The following is a 21,000-nucleotide window of genomic DNA, read 5'->3' on the forward strand; positions in this document are numbered from 1 at the left end:
ATAGCTAGACTTCTGAAATTTTCACAGATTGTGTATATCTGTTGCCGCTATAATAACAAATACAAAATTGAATGTTATAAAATATATATATTTATGAAAATAAAGGATTAATAACTTCTTCCATGTCTTCAGTAACTCTTACAAAATAAAACTATTATAATTATTTTCTGACAAATCAATAAAAAAATATACTTATTATTGGTCTTTTTGTAAACTTAGTCATAAAAACTAATAGATGACATCACAAAAAACAAACATCATTAATAGACAATAGTAGACACCTCAGTAGACACCAATATGAACTAATAGTTGACATAGAACATTACATTACATTTTACATTTTTCTATTATTAGGTCTTTATTTGCCATTTTTTTTCAAAAGATTACATTTACTTCATCATAGTAACTACATGCATCAGATTATCCACGTTGTCTCCAGATTCTATCCGTTCTTCTCCCGTATTGGAACTATCCTCTTATTTTTATTTTTCATAATATTTATTTATTCATACAGTCTTTAGTTTCCGTGCTTCTCTTGTCTCTTCTTTCATTTCTCTGCTCTCTTTTTTTTCTTTTTACTGCTAAAAATTAAAGTAATACATTGGTAGCTCAGTCTAATATTAGAAACCATGTCCATTTTAGGTAGTAGGGTTAGGTAGGTACGTAGTTCTAAGTTGTTAGTTTGTTAATAGAATTATATTTTCAGATAATAGTGATGATATTTGCAGTAGAATAAACTATAAAATAACTTTGGTATGTATTTCAAAACTAAAAGATGAGTTCCATGTCATCTATTAGGTTTTTACATTTTCAAGAACTAATAGTAGACACCCTTAATATTGTTAGGGAAAATGGATAAAAAATCATAAATAAACATTAATTAGTGTATACAACATGACCATTAATCCAATGAAATCAATAGAAATTTCAAATAATCAAATAAATGTATTCAAAATTTACGTGCAAAATTTTGCCTTCCTTAACTTATTTACTAAGAAATTGCCGAGCGCGTGTTGATGCGCTCACATTGTTTACGAAAACTGATCCCATTTTAAAATTTTGTTCCCGAAGGCGTCCCTAATATATTTTTTCACATCAACAGATAGCTTGGGAAGCTTATAAAATTTACAGTGTTGAGAAATAATAAGAGTAATTCTTATTTTATGGTATGTATTTCGTAGGGTCATCTATTAGTTCCGAGTCTAGCATTAGTGCTTTTACCTTACTTATTTTCATTGCATTGAATGCAGCCTATAATACTTACAAAGTAGACCAGTATTCAAGTAAATATTATATATTGTGAGTGCACTGGGCATTCTGTATCGAGGGCCGATATCAAAGAGGTTCATTATCTGAACGAGCTCACAGGAAACGTAATGCGAAGCACGTTCGCTCGGCGGTGGTTCGCTTTTGAGCGGTTATAGTTTTTGGTACCGTTCCGACCAACGCAGCAAGCATCTGCGACCGACAAAAGTTCTAATAAAATGCTACTTTATGACCTAGGCTATAGGTTTCCTTTCGCTCTAGGTACGCCATGACAAAGCTGCGGCTAGATCGCTAGATCAATGTCGGTAGAAAATGAACTCAATAGTAAGTAATCCTAGGTCATAAAGTAGTTTTTTTCAGTCGCATGCCGATTTGATCTGAACGGTACCTTACGTTTTAGGTGTATGTTTATTAGTTACTAGATGACGCCGGCAACTCCGTTGCGCCAAAATTCGTTTATCGCGCGGGAATAGTACATTTTTTCCGGGATTAAAAGTATCCTATGTCCTTTCCCGGGATCTTAAATACCTCCATACCAAAATTTCAGGAAAATCGGTTTAGCGGTTTGGGCGTGAAGAGGTAACAGACAGACACACTTTCGCATGTATAATATTATAGTATGGATTTATTTATCAATTCATAGCAGAACATAGAGCTAGCTAATATAATATTTGAACATTTATAAGTAAAGTAAATACATAACTAGTTATAATCGCTTCTCTTATAAAACGTGTTCATAGAATTCCTGTGTGTACAGTTATTATGTTATGCTGGTAAATATTTTTTCCATTTTTTTTTGCTTTATTTGTGTTCTGATACAGAGCATGCAATTTACATAAGCTTTGACTTTATTGAGCGTCCGTGGCCTAATGGGTAGACCTTCGGTTCGCACTCCTAGAGAGTGCAGGTTCGAACCCGGGTGGAGGCGTGTACCTATGAGACATTTTCTGATCTCAAGTACATAATACGAACGCTCGTACGGTGAAGGAAAACATCGTGAGGAAACCCGCACATAGTTGGTCCCAGACGTATTGACTAGTTCTTTCCTCTGGACTAGGCCGACTATGATGCGAGATTGCCGTATGCGCTTGGGCAACCATACGGACATTTAAAAATCTTGTCCCACGCACTACAATATTTAAGGAGTAGTTACTTCGCTCTGAAAAATACTGTATAAATCATCCACAACGGATGTAAAGGCCTAGTTGACTTTATTCGAGGGAAAACGTTCAAATGGTCTGCAAACTTTCTGTTTTCTAGAACTTCAAATAAAACTGTCTACAAAATATGTCACGTAGTTTTGTCCTTCTTCATAGAAATTCCTAGAAGTCAGCATTACATTTTATAGTCAAAGTACCTACTTTAGTTTAGGCTAGTGTTGTGTACCTACACAACACTAGCCCAGTAACGAGAAATTTATAAAAGTGGCGATGACTTATCTTTATCTTCTACATTGGCTTGATCTACAATTATTATAATAACTGTAGTAAGTAAAAAATTCGTCTTTTTCTCAAATCACAAGTGCCAAGTCCACGGGACCAATTTTGTTAAAATTTATAACACTTTTCTTAATCAGTTACCTTAATAGGTAACTGATTAAGAAAAGTGATTAAAAAAATCAACCTACGTGATAGCTGATAGGTTGATTTTTTTTTCAATAAAATACCTTAGATAATTTCGCGGATACAACTGCATCATTTACAAGTATTTTTCAAATATCAGGTCATCAAATGCGTGTGTGAGTAAGACGAAAAAAAAATTAAAAGTATCTCCATTCTCTAAATAAATTAGTACCAAAACACTGACCTCTATAATAAACTACCAAAATTACCTTAAAAATCAGAAGGGCATTCCGGGCTTAGAATAGCGTGTACCTAATGCGACCATCGTTATTTGCGACAATGTTGCTGCAAATTAAATACTAATTCTAGTGCGCATAATATACTTTATTCCGTGAACATATTAAACGTCGGACAACAATGATATTTACTGCGATGACAAATTATTTATTTAACGATGGCCCGTCGGCGTCCCGACATAAAATACAACGGATCTTTCACTATACAATGAAAATTCTGTTTGTAAAATTCTGATTACCTTACTATGTCAGATAGTTATTTTATTTGTAGTACATTCTTCCACACTCAAATTCTACTAAAAGTAGGTTCACGCGGCACAATCCTGCACGTTTTTTTGAAGTATATGTCTTAACATTCATACACCGATAATTATTGTACTGCAATAATTCGTTATGACGTATACTACAAAAAAACGTGCAGTTTGTAGACATAGATAATACATTGTAATATTACCAAGAATTTGATTTGAGCAAACACGATATCTTAAAATTGTTTCGACACAAAAAAATCACAAAGATGCATCTAATTTTCACATTTTTTTCATATTATATTGCCATAACCGTGCATGAAACTAAGTAAATATTTTAACACATTGCATAAAATTCTATCATTGAGAAAGTGACCTCACGGATTTTTTAAATGTTGTATATTTATCGAGTTACTAAGAAAAAACTAACTTGGCGATGATTCCGCGTCGTCCTTTTTCACCTGGCATATGAAACACGGGCGTGAGTGTGAACTGTGAAGCACAGAACATGGTGGTGTGAAGAGAGAAGGACGATGTTTGATTTTTTGCTTTAGTCGCCCCCTTAATATATTAGGTACAAATGTGCAACATTATAATAAAGTGACAATTCTTATTTCTGAAGTCATAATAATATAATAATTCTGCATATTTTCAAATACATTTAGGCCAGGTTCACACGGCACAATCCTGCACGTTTCCAATTCGGGGCTTATTTTCAAGTATAAAAATGAATTATAAAATCGTCAATTTTGCTTTAAATTAGTCGCCCCTTTAAAATACGATTAACTTACTTTTACGTTGTCATCCTACAGTCCTAAAACTCCCTGCCAATCCAAAAAAATTGAGTCCTTATTCCTGAAACAAGAAAATGTTATGATGTTACAGTTTTTTTTAAATAACTACTAACTTTCTTAAATTTTACATAGATTTTACTATTATACAAATTCTTGTTGCTATCCTCTTGTGACATTCGCATAACATGGTGCAAATCAGATGGTACGCAAATGAAATCAGCGATAACTTATTAACTCCAAGTTCGGCAACATGGTGATTTGACATTGATAAGAAGCAGATCTACAGCTGCTTCTTATCAATGTCAAATTAACTTCAATTATAACTGTCTACAAAATATGTCACGTAGTTTTGTCCTTCTTCATAGAAATTCCTAGAAGTCAGCATTACATTTTATAGTCAAAGTACCTACTTTAGTTTAGGCTAGTGTTGTGTACCTACACAACACTAGCCCAGTAACGAGAAATTTATAAAAGTGGCGATGACTTATCTTTATCTTCTACATTGGCTTGATCTACAATTATTATAATAACTGTATTAAGTAAAAAATTCGTCTTTTTCTCAAATCACAAGTGCCAAGTCCACGGGACCAATTTTGTTAAAATTTATAACACTTTTCTTAATCAGTTACCTTACTAGGTAACTGATTAAGAAAAGTGATTAAAAAAATCGACCTACGTGATAGCTGATAGGTTGATTTTTTTTTTATAAAATACCTTAGATAATTGAGTCCTTATTCCTGAAACAAGAAAATGTTATGATGTTACAGTTTTTTTTTAAATAACTACTAACTTTCTTAAATTTTACGTAGATTTTACTATTATACAAATTCTTGTTGCTATCCTCTTGTGACATTCGCATAACATGGTGCAAATCAGATGGTACGCAAATGAAATCAGCGATAACTTATTAACTCCAAGTTCGGCGACATGGTGATTTGACATTGATAAGAAGCAGCTGTAGATAGCTTTCAAATGAACAATTTGAGGACATCTTTTTCGTACCTTCTGATTTCACGCAATAAAACATTACATCCTTTTAATATTGAATTTTATGAGAAAAATAGTAATTCTAAGTTCAATATGAAAACTTGTTACAGAAAATGTCTAGGTAATAAAATAAAAACTAGGGCCTAATTTAAATAAACACAGCCTCGTAAGTCACAAAGGTTGGAGAAAATTGTTCGTATTTTTGTAATGTGACATGAAATGAAATGTAGTTTGTGCCGCGCCGACGGCGATACAACGCTACGTTATTTTTCTGTAAAATAATAATTGTTTAGCCGAAAAAAGAAAATTTAAGGAATAGCAGTCGCTAAAATTATTTTCGAAAAGTGAACGTTAAATCAACGATCAATTCCGACCGTGACATAATATACCTTAATTATAATGAGGCTTCTCTTTCCCTTTAGTATTAAACCTTTAAAATTCAGACAAAAAGCTTTTTATAACGAAAATTCCCTCGTAAAAATAATTAATACCGATAATTTAATACCTACTTCTCGAGTGGACGAAATAAAATTTGAAAATATCATGAATTTTCTAAAGGAAAATATCAGTTTGCGAAATTTTGTTGAATTTCCGAACAAAATGACCCGACAAAGATTGATGGCTATTAAAGGACATTAGAGGAAATTTAAAAACAGTTCTAGTCTTTCTTTTTTAAGCGAATATGCAACGTTTAAAATTGTAATATTATTCATTCCTTGGTGGGCCAACTTTTTAACCAAAGCATTTTTATACGGGCAAAAGGTCCACCGCACATTCCCACCACTCCAACTCCTGTGTCGCCAGGATCAACAGTAGCAACCAACACGAAAACCCTTTGATATGATCTCAGGAATGCCTAAGGGACAAGCTAAATCTGTCTTGGGACCCGCAACGAAATTAATCAGAAGAAAGGTAGGTGGAGTAGGAGATATCCCTCCCCAAGCAAAGCGGGAGACAGCCAAATTGTAATGACAATCATATGTCCGAACAAGAGGGGGAAGCACCACGGGAAAAAAAATATACTTAATACAATATGCCTACTTCATAAAAATGATATAATATATTTATAATGGTAAACTTGTGTTCGATTGTTTCCAACAGTATTTATGACAAAAAAGTTTGAAAGCACGGATATTGTTTGCGCTGGCTACGAGATCATCGTAATATACGACTCCAGAGACACATTGGATGCTGTTTAACAGATCGGTTCTTTCCTCATGCCAGAGACCGCACTCCCAGCTGTGATGAGCAGTTTGTTCTTGCGGGCTGCTTTCGGTCGAGCACTCGCAAAGAGGAGACGGAACTAACTTGAATCCATAAAATTTAGCTTTAAAATTGCCGTGACCAGTTAGGAATTGCACAACGCAGTGATCTATTTCTATCCAATGCATAGCGAGTCGTTCACGAACCGGAGGGAAGAAATTGTACAGGGTCGATCCTTTGATCGAGTTATCCCACCGATCCTGCCACTCGGATATAAGATTTTGTAGTGTAACGTCTAACCAAAGCATGTCTTTTAATTATTTCTTGCTGCATACTATATTTTCAAATATAGCTACGTTTTTTTAGCTTCTCCGTCAAACTCATACAGGTTTTGCTTTCTTTAGCTTCTAGTTTAAATACTTTTTTAGGGTTCCGTACCCAAAGTGTAAAAACGGGACCCTATTAATGAGACTTCGATGTCTGTCTGTCTGTCTGTCTGTCCATCTGTCTGTCCGTCTGTCTGTCAGTCTGTCTATCCGTCTCCAGGCTGTAGCTCAATAACCGCTATTTTAGAAGATTTTTTTAAAGATTGTGTATTTTCGGTGCTGCTATAACAACAAATACTACAAACAAAATAAAATTAATATTTAAATGGGGCTCCCATACAACAAACTTTATTTTTTGGCCTTTTTGGCTCGTAAAAAATAATGGCAACAGCTAGGCACTTGAAAATTTTATAAAGGCCTTAATTATATGTCTAATTTAATAATTAATAATAAAATTTAAATGAAAAAAAATTTAATGGAGCTTCCATACAAAATTTTGGCCTATTTTTCCTCTATATCGGTACGGAACCCTTCGTGTGCGAGTCCGACTCGCACTTGGCCGATTATTTACCGCAGATTTTGATTTCTATCATTTTAAATATCGTTACTAGTATTTCGGCGATACAGCTAGTGCCTAGTGTTCGCATTCCAGGCTAACAAGCTGTGGCCCGTAACTCATCTCAATTCATTATCTGCGCTCGTCTGTCAATGTGACAGCTCGAATGTAGTACACCTACCCGCCCCGCCGTTGCGTAACTAATGCTATATTAAATTCTAGAAATGACATAATTACAAACAATTTAGATTGATTCCGTGTGTGTATTAATTGCTTGTAACTTATGATAATTCCCAGTGATGTATGGGTATGTAGGTTTGATTCCTCGTAATATAAAAATAGGGTGTAGAAATTGTTTTATAGTTACGCTCTTGGTTAATATGTTCTCTAAATAATAATAAATATATTATACGAAAATTGTAAAACCTTTCCATAAATAGACATTTAAATACTTGGTTGACTTTGATAGCTCCTTGCTGTATCACAGTATTAACCAAATGCCGAGACGAGCCAAGTGAATGCAACCTATCTTTTCTCGAAGTGTTTCGTCGTTTTTTTTTAACTCTCAGATAGTTGGTTTCTAATGTACCAGATAGTTCATATTCTCAGGATATGATGCAAATAATAGACTTATTAAGCATACAAAGCCTCAATTGAATAGCTCTAATATTTTAGATGTTATTGATAATATCTAAAATACGCCAATTTCGTCACTGACTCACTCTTACACTGACACACTGATGATGATCAAAATGTTTGGCTACTTCCTGAAGTGCTAGAATGCTGAAATTTGGCTGAAAATACTAATATACAACCAACAAAAAATTCATAAACTTATAACTGTCGTTTATAGACCTTTACCACTTTTATGAATTAAGACATAAAAGTTTACACGGGGCTGTAGACAGTAATGACAAAACCTTTAAATAAGTAGTTACATGAACCAACTTACAAAAAGAACTGAAAGCACACCAAAACATTTCTTGTAAAACTTGCCGAGACGATTTACTGTGAGAACATAAGGTTTACCCTGTGAAAAAGATATGAGATCTCATGTAGAGACAAGCCTCTTAATCTACATGGCCTAAACTTAAACAAATTCTACATATCAGTAAATGTGTATGACTCGGCTGTTTAGTTACTAAATTCAGATCAGAAACTAAATATTCGCATCACCTCCGCGACGGTAGCGAAATGGCAAAGTCATACATATTTACTGGTAAGTAGAATTTGTTTACGTTAGGGTCAATAGATCTAGGCCGTGTAGATTTAGAAGCTCTACATGAGATCTCAATTCTCATATTATCTTCTTCACATGTGCTCTATACACACTTGATTGTACTGTCGGTTCTTGGTGGAAATTCATTTTAAACACAAATAAAACACACAAGCCAAGTTATAGCAGCAACAGACATACACAATCTGTGAAAATTTCAGAAGTCTAGCTACAGCCGATCGGGAGATACAGCCTGGAACAGAGAGACAGACGGACAGACATCGAAGTCTTAGTAATAGGGTCCCGTTTTTACTTTTTGGGTACGAAACCCAAAAAAAGAAAGATTTAATCTTTTATAGAATGGTACGCACCAACCGTCTAAAAAGACCACCGATATCCAAATAATTTACAGTAACCGATATCAACTACCGTAACCGAAGTCATATTCTGCCGTAACTGAAATTTTCCGCCGTAATCGAAATCGGAGAGTAGAAATATTGTGCGTCGACTATTAGCCATTAGGTGACACACGGTGTTATTTCCACTGCGGCGTGGCGTACGTTGTGATCGTACGTTTTATTTTCAGTTTGTACTCACAGCTATTCGTGGAACGGTCAAGCTGTCGGATCTGAACGAAACCTGTTGTTATTGCGATACTATTGTATTTTGTAATGATCCATTGTTAGTAGATTAAAGTTTCGGTCTATTAATAGGTAAGCTACCCCATGTTGGCATCACATTATTGACACCTTAGAATCTTGTTTGTAAATACTTTGAATGACACTAATAGGATTTTCTGATAAAGTATTTAAAAAAAATTACTTGTTATTGGGTCCTATTATAGAATTATAAAAAGTACTAAAACGTAGAAGCAAATTAAATAAAATATAATTTGAGAAATTGATTGAAGAAACACGATTTGATTTTAATTTAAATCTTAAGATGAAACTTAAATTTAAAAACCCAATTTTAACAGGCTTCGTTTGATTAATTGTTATTAAATTTAGCGTTAAACTTTGATTAGTAAATAAATTAAGCGAAACGTAAATCTTTTGTAGATCCAAACAAAAGATTTTGCTCATTAAAAAAAGATCAGATCGTCGGTAAACACGGTGCCGGAGATTTAAAAAATATTTCGCCGCGGAAAACCTCCGAAAGGAGCGAAACAAAAAGTCGATTCGGAAAGTTGGCAACTTGTAATTTGGAGTCGGGACTATCGGATTGTCGGAATCAACTTGGCTGAGCGGAACAGGCGTGTTTAAATTCATTTGCGAGGCGCCCTCAATTGAAGGCTGTCATACGTGTGGATGCTGATTTGTCTTGACGCGTTTTTGCTTTACATGCCGAATGGAAATAATTGAAAAGTAAAGCTCCAAATAAAAAAGAAAGAGCGCTATAAAAAATTACTTTTCATTTAATTATTTTAAAGCTCAGTCGATCTATTCGGGTAGTATTAGTAATAATTTGTCTCGATTGACATTGTTCAAAATGTACAAGAAGTCATTTTGACAGTACAAGAAGTAATCCCACCAAAAACATTTTTTTTTCATAATATGGGGCTCGGCTTTTTAACCATGGCCAGTGTCACGTAAAATATGGCGGGAAAAAAATCACAAAATTTAAAGTCGTTTTTTCAGATGATCGTCAAGTTGAAAGTCTAGTAAAAGTCTAAAAAAGTAGTCAGTAAAGTCAACGAGTCAAGTCAGTTGTTTTAGTAAAGTGGTAGACACTTTAAAATCAATAAAACTTTCGATGGAGTTTTGGAGGGAACACAAAATGGCACGTTTCTTGAAGTTGTATCACTTGCCCACACGTCTTGTGGACGATATCGAATATTTAATGGTTAATATTCTACCAACATTACACATTAAAAACCGAAATAACACAATTTTAGGAAAATAATACAAAACCACAACGCCATTCTTTTGTATTCCCAGCAAAACACACCAAAAACATTGTTGTAAAATGTTGCCGAGACGATCACATAAGGTTTACCCTGTGAAAAAAATATGAGAAATGAAATCTCATGTAGAGCCAAGCTTCTGAATCTACACGGCCTAAATCTACTGACCCTAACTTAAACAAATTAATTTGTATGTTTTGAGTGCTTTTAAAAATTGCAAAAAATAAAAGATAAATTATCAAGTGATGAACGATTTTGTAGACAAACGAAATTGCAGTCAACATCTTGTATTATATCTATACATATTCATATTATAAAACAAAGTCGCTTTTTTTCCCTCATGTCCATTTGTTTCCTTTAATCTTTAAAACTGCGCAACGGATTTTGATGATTCTTTCAATGTTAGATAGCCTATTTATAGAGGAAGGTTATAGGCTACATTTTATCACGTTAAAACTAATAGGAGCGAAGAAATAGAGAAAAATGTGGAATAAACGGGAAAAAATGTTTGAAAGGGCTAACTTGAACGCGCTAATCTCAGGAACTACTAGTCCGATTTGAAAAATTTGAATTTGAAAGGGCCTATCTTGCGAACTACTGGAGCCATTTTTATGTTATTTGGCACCGATAAGAAGTACACCACGTGAAGGCTATCGATTTTAATCATTTTTTCAGTGGCTATTATGTATTTTATACCCGTGCGATGCCGAGGCGGGTCGCTAGTACTTATATAAGTTTATGTCTATTACTATTTGTTTCTAAATCTCCTTACCATTACACAAGGTATACGCACAAAGAAAACTTTTTCATAGAAGGATCAACAGATTTATATTTACGAAGAGATTACATTAAAACATATTTAGAGAGGTTTTATTTTAATATTTTGTTCTGAGTTCTTACGGCTTTTATGAGGAGCTCAAGTCTTTACGCGTACAGGTTATTTTACTACATATCCCACCTGCTGCTTCCCACACAACTCTGTTAGTACTACAAACGTATGTTTAGTTAATACTCATGTCTATTTGTTGCATAAAATATTCTAGTTTATATGTGGTTTGCAGCTATATCGCATAGTATTTGCTAGCATTACGGAATACTATCTGACCCGGAAAATGCTTTGCCATAAAATATATACCTACATTTTTTTCATATTAGATAATGGAGAATTCTTTACCAATACCTAAAAAAATGTATCAAAATCCAAGTACACCAATAATTCTGTATATTAGGTGAACCACGTTGTAGCTACTTAGTAGGTACACCAATTTTCCCTCTGATAAAGTATCTACATGCCCGATTTCATCTTAATCGGTTCTGCAGTTTTAGTATTCAGAAGAGGTAACAGTTAAACTTTTTCGCATTAAAAAAATTATAAACTCTGTATAACAAATGAATATAATATTATTATTCTGTACTAGATGATGCCCGCAAATCCGTTGCGCCAAAATTCGTATTGCGCAGGAACCGTACATTTTTTCAGGATAAAAACTATCCTATGTTTTTTCCCGGGACTCATAGTATATCCATGCCAAATTTCAGCAAAATCGGTTCAGCGGTTTGAGCGTGAAGTGGTAACAGGCAGATATTATGTACATCGAAATACATGGGGCATAAAATATAATTTATGCCGCGGCCTGTGTAAAGTGTATTTTGTTTGTGCTATGGGAGGAATAACATCCTTCAATAAAACATTCGCATAAAACTTTACTACCCACTTTTGATTCTGCTCCTGGTCCAGACTGGTTGTCGCCCTGTAGACAGTAGGGATGGGCGGCGAACGTCGATATCTTGAAGTGTTGCTTTACCTCTTACGGCCGCACTCGACATTAAATGGTAATAGAACTTTAATTTAAGGGGCTTAGAACACCTAAATGCGAGATTTGGAAGAGGAATGTCTGTATGATAGAATGCGGAACTTGTATTGAGAAAGATATATAATAGCTAGCTGTCCCGGTAAACTTCGTGTCTCTTTAAAACCTTCCCTGGACTTCTACGAATATTTTAAGACTAAAATTAGCCCAACCCGTTCAGCCGTTTTCGAATTTTAGCGTTACTAACATAATTGAAAATCAATTTTTGTATATTTGACTTTTAAGTATTATCACAAATCTTTTGTATGGGAGTATAGAAAAGTGTTGTTTTTAGACTTTTTCAGGAAATTTAAATATTTTTTTTTAGAATTTTACTCTCCGTAAGAACCATCCTCGTACTTCAAGGAATATTTAAAAAAAAGAATTAGCGAAATCGGTCCAACCGTTCTCGAGTTTTGCGCTTAGCAACACATTCAGCGACTCATTTTTATATTATAGACATTTTTATATTATAGATTATTCAGAATATATGCTAGTTCCATAGTGTTTTCAAAACACGATGCAACTTATTTTAAGGTACTACTTAAACATAGGTACCTCTAATAAAATCTTAAAATACTCGATATGTGTAGTAAATTGCACTCAATAATTATTTAATTTATGGATAATATTTGGCTACCAGTGTACTACTGCTATAGTGTTTTTTTTAAATAAATCCTTAATTAGCAGTAATCAAGTATTTTCCACAATCAGAGTAGACTTAGCGTACGTGCGTGTGCGTTGTGAATGTATGCAATTGTCAGTCAATTTCGATTAGCTCTTCTAAGCCCCTTAATGAAGAGTTTGACAGATAATGTGGTATGGGGCTTATATCAAAATCTTCATTTTATTGTAGTTAAGTAATTAATGTTCGTCTGATTCTAACTGTCGCACTAAGAGTGCGACAGTTAGAATCCATTCATACAAAGACTGGCGAGATGATTGATGTATTTTTAAATAAATCCTTCAATATTGGAACAGGCAGCCTAAAGTCGCACTCACCAACTTTTTCCCGTTAGCTGCGAAATAAGTATAGTATTCCGCAAAAAATCATTACGAATAAAATATTAAAATTTTTCAAGCAATGAAATTCGAACTATTAGAAGGTTCCTGCTGTTAGTTCCGTACAAAAATATGTCTCTCAAATATCATCGCGAGAAACATCGACGTTCCCCACAACCCTAGCGGGGTTCGCGGCAAGTAAAATTCTGTTTGTAAACAGAAAGCTCGCGGCGAGGACGGAATACAAAACGAAAGAAAACTGCTAATTATTATCACATTCCCAATTAAATAGCCTTCTAGTTTCGGCCGTTACCGCCTTCATTGCCGTCTTAATTATCGGCCGAAAACCCCGGGCCGGTCGAGGGTCAATGCGCCGGTACCAGGTAGAGATCATAAATTCAATTACTCGTTCGTCTACTGTCGAGAAAAACAGTAAGGGATTTGACGTTACACACTTAGAAAACTGTTTTGGCGCTTGTTGGTGGAGACAGAGGTCGCTTACGCCGGACCGTCCTTAGCATCAAAGACAGTAAATTTAGAAAAATTAAGTAGAGAGTCGAAAACATTTACAATTACATTTTAAAAAGATAAAACCGACTTCAAAATTGTACGTAGTTGAGAATTTAAATTCCCTATCTCCAAAACTGCTGAACCGATTTTGTTGAAAATTGCAGCATTCCCTAAGTTGAACAATACCAACAATAAAAGAATAACTACTTAAATCGGACCTGTAGTTCCGGAGATATACAAACACAAACGTAAAAAAACATACATATGTGGGGTATGCGTGGTAGCGCGATGCAGGAATGTGGCGCTAATTGTGGATACCGCCAGTCGCCACACATATTACATAATATATACATACATACATACATACATACACTTTTGATGTTTGGTACATTTGTTCAGACGCTGATATATACTAACATATAGGATAATTGGGCAATACTGGAAATATTACATACATACACATTACACATCGAATTGATACCCTCCTTTTTTTAAAGTTGGTTAAAAATGGCGTTGAAAATGATTTAAGATGAAGTCTAGTTCGTGACTAGTTTACAGATTAGCAGACGACTCCCATTCCGTGTGGAGTGGGTTTAGTGAAACGTGCTGCACTAATGACGATTAGCTGGTTATGAATAGCTTCTTTTATTTTCTTTTTACCAGACGCTTTCTATTTCCATTTTTGCCAAAAGGATAATGATTATTATAGTTGTATACTTTAAAGGCTGACATCTAATATAATATATTTAATACAAGCTCTAGGGCAGGGGTCACCAAATGACAGACCGCGGTCCGCAACCCGGCCCGCCGACCCATTGTGTGCGGACCAAGCATGTTCGAAGATGATCTTCGTTCATCTTAGGACTTTAACATCTTCAGGATTTAATGTCAATATCTATAGCTTGCACCAATATTTCACTCCAAACTTCAAAGAGATAATTAGCTACAAGAAAATGGTTACTTTTCTCATTAATATCTAAAAAATACCTTTGTAATTTCCGTAATTATACCTATGTTTCATATTTTTTTTATATTAAATGTGTGGACCGCTAAGGTCATTTCATATCTTAAAACGGACCCCAGCAAAACTAATTGGTGACCCCTGCTCTAGGGCTTTCCTTTGAATAAGAGTCAGGTTTTGTCACTGCATGTATACAGCTGCAGTACTGGTCCACCGTAGCGCCTAAGCTGCTAATCCGATTTCCATTTATGAAGTCGTTATAATTGATTATCTGACACAAGTTCTATAGAGACACAAGTTCTCTATAGAACTTGTGTCAGACAATCAATTATAACGACTTCATAAATGGAAATCGGATTAGATAAATAAGATGAAATTTTTAAAAACCATACATTAAATTCTGTGCTCTATAGCACAGAATTTAATGTATGGTTTTTAAAAATTTCATTTTAATAATATTTTCATCGAATCTGTTTTCATTCAAGATAAATAAAATGTAAAAGGTAGCGCAGTTCAGTTAAAGACAATAATTTAGAGTGCAAGAAATTGTTTGTAACAAAAAGCGTATTTTATTACAATTCAATGTAAACAATAAAGGTGAGTTTCAGTGTAAAGTATGACGTCACTCAGTAATGCATTGAAGCAATTATAAATTAGTTTTATGTACCGCTGCTGGTCTGCAGCCAAACACTTCAAATACAAACTCATAAGTTTACTCAAACCACCAGAATCGCATCCGACACTTGTAATTAAAATAGCATATTTTTTGTCCGTGGCAACGCACTCCTTGGATAATTTTTTTATCAGCCTTGCAATTTCTTGTATCTTTTTAAAAAGACAAGAGAGAGGGATCGATGTAAAGAAAACAACATATTATAAACAAACAATTACATCTTTATAACATGAGAGGAGAAACATCTAACATCCAAAAATCAATACCAGTAAGCAAACACAGACTTAAGAAAAACATAGACGCACAAAAAGATTATGACGTCATGACCACAGAGCTCGTAATGCACAGACTCAGCTAATTAGCAGCCTTTGAGTTGCCGCAACATTGTATCGCGCTAGCAAAGTACGATCGAATATTGGAATTTACTTTAACGCCGAGGGTATTATGGCCGGTACATATTTATTCCGAACTAGCGTGTGTGTACAATGTATGTTTATATTAGCACTAGTTGTCCCGGCAAACGTTTCTTTGCCATATAAAGTATTTCGCCCATATTATTTTTTTGGAGTGACTGAATAAGTATGCCACCATGCCACCATCCCTATCTCGTCGCACAAACAATGGTCGCCGTCAGTCTCGAGTTGTAATAATTTACTATTATTTATTGAAGAAATGCACTTATCAATTATAATAATTACCCAGTAGCCGATTCTCAGACCCACTGAATATGCATATAAAATTTGGTTAAAATCAGTAAAGCCGTTTCGGAGGAGTACGCGGCCTAGCATTATGACACGAGATTTTTATATATAAGATTACATTGAGAGACACACGATTCTTCGTTATGTGTCAGAGAAGTTGATTCCTAGGCAGTAAGCACATGGAGGACCTACCTAGTTTGGTCGCGTTACGTCAAACCTAGCCAATAGATCACAATAATTTTGATCTAGCGAGATCGCAGACTGTATGGGCGTCGCAGACTCGTTCACACAAAAAGTGTGTCATCTGCGATCTCCCCTATTGACACTGAATTGACATAATCCGACCGACGTTGGTCTATCAACTGCCTAGGAATCAATTTCCTCGATGGTACCTATAGTACGGTAGTTGGTTACTTAATCAATCCTAAATTGATACATAAAAAATACATTTTGCATTATTTAAAGTTAAATACCTATATTATCATTTATAATTATCATTTTTAGTAAAAATATATCAACGTTAGACTTCTTAGAAGTTCTTTTAGACAGTTACTTGGCAAATCGATATTATGAATGCAAAGTGCATTGTGCGAAGTACAATTATGTATATTGTATATTGTAACACAAATACGAGTTCCTGAAACGTCGTTGAATAGGGAAGTTCGAGCGCTAAGACAAAGTGTCATCATCTATCGTAAAATTGGCTTTGTGTCTGCCCGACGGACATTAATTTGGGGAATTCATTTCAAACGGAAACAAACAAAATAAGCCGGCAGATAAGTCTGCGTCTCCTCTCGGATATCGGATCATAACTTCCAAATCCACCTGTAAATGTTTACGGAATTTTCCAATTTCCGCCCCCGCCCGCCCTCGCGAACTTATCTCATTTATTTTAATCAAAATACATCCTTCGTTTACACTTCGTCTCAATTAAAGTAACGAGTAATATTACGCTAATCTTTCATTACTCAAAACGTCTGAATACCAATACCTTAATGGAAACCGACTGCCCTAATTTCACCCTACGGAACGTGTTTTATAGATCGATATTATTTAATTTTGTTGATGGCTGACGGCTAATATTTCTTTAATTTTGTACCATCGAGGAAGTTGATTCCTATGCAATTGACAGACCAACGTTATTTGGTCATATGTCAAAACAATGTTAATTGTGATCTGTCAGCTGGGTTTGACGTAACGCAACCAAACTACTTAGGTTCCCGATTTGCATAGGAATCAACTTCTCTGATAGCAGGAGTACATCACAAAGTGTAAATTATGATGACTCAAAGTGATGGCATATATTATGTTGACCCGAGTCATGAATACGATATGGAAACCACAGTCATTAAAATCGGTCCACCTAAGCTACGGTACACCGTAGCGCCTAAGCTACGGGGGCTACGCCGCTACGGCGCATGAAGCTTTAGTTTTATCGGAGCCGGATATAATATAGGGCCACAATCCTAATTATTTTTTCCAAGTATAGTATTTCTTTTTAAAGGAATTGTCATTTTTATATATATATAAAAAGGGCGCAAACGAGCAAACGGGTCACCTGATGGAAAGCATCTACCGTCGCTCATGGGCACTCGCAACATTAAAAGAGCTGCAGGTGCGTTGCCAGCCTTTTAAGAGAGAAAATACACTCTCTTCTTGAAATAATATTATCATTTGCGTTTTGAGGTAAGTCCTGGAGAGTTCTAGGTATAGGTCGAGATAGGAATTGAATTTTCATGTTTACTGTCTTATATTCTGTTCAGTGAGTTTTGCTATTTTCATGAGAATCGATGCTTGACTTACCCATTATTAAGAAATCTCAAAATTTTTGATCAATAATACGTACAATGTTTTACAATTTACGGCGCTCAAAAAAACACTCTGCGGTGAACAGATAGTTGGTCGAAGTTAGTTCATAATAGAAGTTGTTCAAGGTTGATGTTTATTGCTGTTGGAGAGAGTTGGTCGCTCTCACCCCGTGATATATGGCGTTGTTTTCCTCGACTAGATTGTCTTAACCAGAGGACGCTCGATATCGTTAAGTGGTAGTTGTAGTACTCGTTTTAATTTGAATACATTATGCCTTGGACCTAAATTGTTATCTAAGTAACCATAATAATTACTCGAACTGTTTTTCCATACTAAAAATTCCGTACATTTTTAACGTTTAATTTCGCTATCGAAACTGACGAATGCATTTTGAATATGTTATGATATTTTAACGATGTTGGAGATCTTTTTGAGTCCTTTAGTGTTATAGGGGCATATTCGTCTATCGTGGCCTTTGATCGACACCGATTGTGTGCTATAGATATCTCACCTAACATTACATAGTCACAGTAATAATTGTACGTTTACTGCCGTACCTTGACGAAAACCGTCTATTAATAAATGTCAGTCTTTAATTAAATTCGGTTTGACATTTCAAAGAAGGAGGGCGAGCGTTTAATTTTAATCGACCACAAATATCATCGGGCCAGCATTCGGCCGTAATTACAGGTCACGCGGGACTCGGGAGAGGGACGCAGATAGCCGCGCCCGGGGGAGGGAAAGAGAGGGATGCGCCGATTGTCCTAGTTAACGAACTATAGGAGCATTGTTTGTCGCGACGACACGTAACTCGACAGAATATATAGTGCATCACATACAATCTACAGAGTATGTAACAAAACATTTATATATTTTTTTAATTGTAATTTTCCATCTTTTTAGTAAAAGATGACCCCGTGCGAGTTTCTTACGCCGATTCTTCTCGCCGGGCTAGTTCCCGAACCAGTGGTAGGCACCAATGTAGTCCCGACGTTCAGAGAACTTTTGAGTTTTGCGTTTGAGTTTATGTAATAATACTTTAGGTTGTGTCACTTACATAGAGTTCACAGTTAAAGAAGCGCTGAAAGAGCTTTTTTTTTAGAACTTTTATATGGAAAAATTCATGACGGGGTGCTTGTCCATACAAATCACAAAAAAAAAAAAAATCTGCTACTTTCACAATGAATTCTATATTAGGGACCTATACACACCCTAAAGTATGATGACTTAGTTTTATTACACCCCTGTAGTGGATGACATACAATCTTAGATATTCAACAGGAATGACAACCAATGTAAATCTATTACACATTTTATTTGACAAATTACGTTCGTCGTGTGTAATATTGAAAACTGTTATGTATTTAAAATACGAGGCAGTAAAAATCAAATGGTGTCTGGACAGGCAGTATTGATTTCAACTGATTTCCCACAACTTTCTCTTAGTTCTCAACAATTTTGATCAACTGTGCCGAATAAAATATTTACTGTCAAAATGTTGTTGAACAAAATGTTCTACTGATTGATCACTTCAGTTTTTCAATCTCAAAATACTGACTACAGGATTTGAAAACGGGCTCACATCGCTCAAGCTTTGCTATAAACTTTATTTTCTCACCGTTTTGTAACGATTTAGTCAGCCAAAATGGGAGTGCCAAAATACATTCCGCGCGGGAAGCCGAGAGCCTGCGACAAAGTGCACAATATCGCGCTGTGTCTGACAATTAATAATACAGATTTTGCCCCTGACTTCCTAGTGGATGCTCGTCTTTGGGATCGGGATTAAATACACTCTTCATCATCACCTAGCTGCATTTGCTTCACGAAAATGAAATCACCTATTTTCTTGCGACGGAATTTCTCCTCCATCCTCCTCCTCCTCCTCCATCTCCAAAAACCTTTTAGGTTTTGCGTATGATCAATAGAATAAAATGTCTGGAATCAGTAAGTGATTCTATATTATGTTTAACATTTTGAAACAATTCGTGTATATTTCGGAAATCGTATAATACGACACAATTTGAAACTGTTCCCCTCAATTCTTTGTCCTTTCCCAGAATTCAAAGTATCTACATACATTTCATCCAAATTGATTAATTGCTTTAATCTAAAGATATATGAAACCACTATGAATACGATACAAATACAAAGTAATTTAAAAGCTAAAGTATAGCGCACATAAATTTGCCATAACGCACGAGACAGTTCGCCAACTCGAAGAATATATTAAAACTTTATCAAAGCGACGACGCCAATTTCCTTTGGATAGGAAGTCATCCTCAGGGGCTGCAGTACTCAACTCGGGACCTAGGCGCAAAGTTAGTGCCTATAGATAATTAAATCTAGTTGGCAATTAGCGGTTGAACTTCAATGGAGTGGGAGAAAGGATGGTATAAAGGTGCACACCTTTATACCATCCTTTCTCCCACTCCATTTTTTGTTTGTTTTGTTCCAGAGTTTGAAAGTTTTCAAAAATGAAAATAAATTCAGAATGATTCCTTACAAAAAAACTTTATAGACGTTATTAATATGTCTATTACGCATCGGCTTAGGCATGGGCGTACCCAGGTTCTGGGCCAGGGGGGGCAAATTACCCAGGTTCTGGGCCAGGGGGGGGGCAAATTACGCAGATTCTGGGCCGGGGGGGGCAAACCAGATTTTTATAAGCTAGGTGTTTATAAAGAATAAAAAATTATTAATTTTTAGTTGTAAAAATATTGTATTGCAAACAAATGGCAAAAATTGTAAAAGATAATATACTTAGTAGGGACATCAACATGATCCAGGGGAGGGCAGCTGCCCCCCCCCCCCCCCCCCCCCCCCCCCCCCCCCCCCCTCGGTATGCCCATGGGCTTAGGTGCTACAAAAAGAATCGGCACTAACCTGTGCCTTCACCTTTTTCCAAAAAGATGAAAATTTGTGAGACGTGTAAATTTTGGAATGTACTTATATAGAAAAATTTGTTTCATAGAAAAATGGTACACCGCGTCTAGTTGGCTGAGTTATATCTAGTCAATATTAGTGTTGGACTTGTGGTTTATCGCCTAAGCTTGACAAAAACCGACCAAATTACGTAGCGCCATCAGCCTATGAATCAGTTTCATGATGGTACGATGGGGCGTGGATGGGTGAATAGA

The 21,000-nt window shown here is 35.4% G+C and overlaps 1 protein-coding gene across 4 annotated transcripts in view; it reads right to left on the reverse strand.

Annotated features, from left to right (window-relative positions):
- The window catches only part of LOC121726239 (flocculation protein FLO11), a 257,477-nt gene that overhangs the window by 203,905 nt on the left and 32,572 nt on the right, over positions 1-21,000 (reverse strand). For 3 of the 4 annotated variants that reach the window (XM_042113497.1, XM_042113495.1, XM_042113498.1), the window contains exon 2: positions 4,164-4,227. The exons of the other annotated variant lie outside the window; for it this stretch is intronic. The gene's annotated coding sequence lies outside the window, so the exon portion shown is untranslated. The remainder of the gene's footprint in view (positions 1-4,163; positions 4,228-21,000) is intronic. 4 annotated transcript variants of the gene reach the window in all.

This window comes from Aricia agestis, chromosome 4 (assembly GCF_905147365.1).
Source record: "Aricia agestis chromosome 4, ilAriAges1.1, whole genome shotgun sequence".
In the NCBI taxonomy this organism is placed as follows: Eukaryota; Metazoa; Arthropoda; class Insecta; order Lepidoptera; family Lycaenidae; genus Aricia; species Aricia agestis.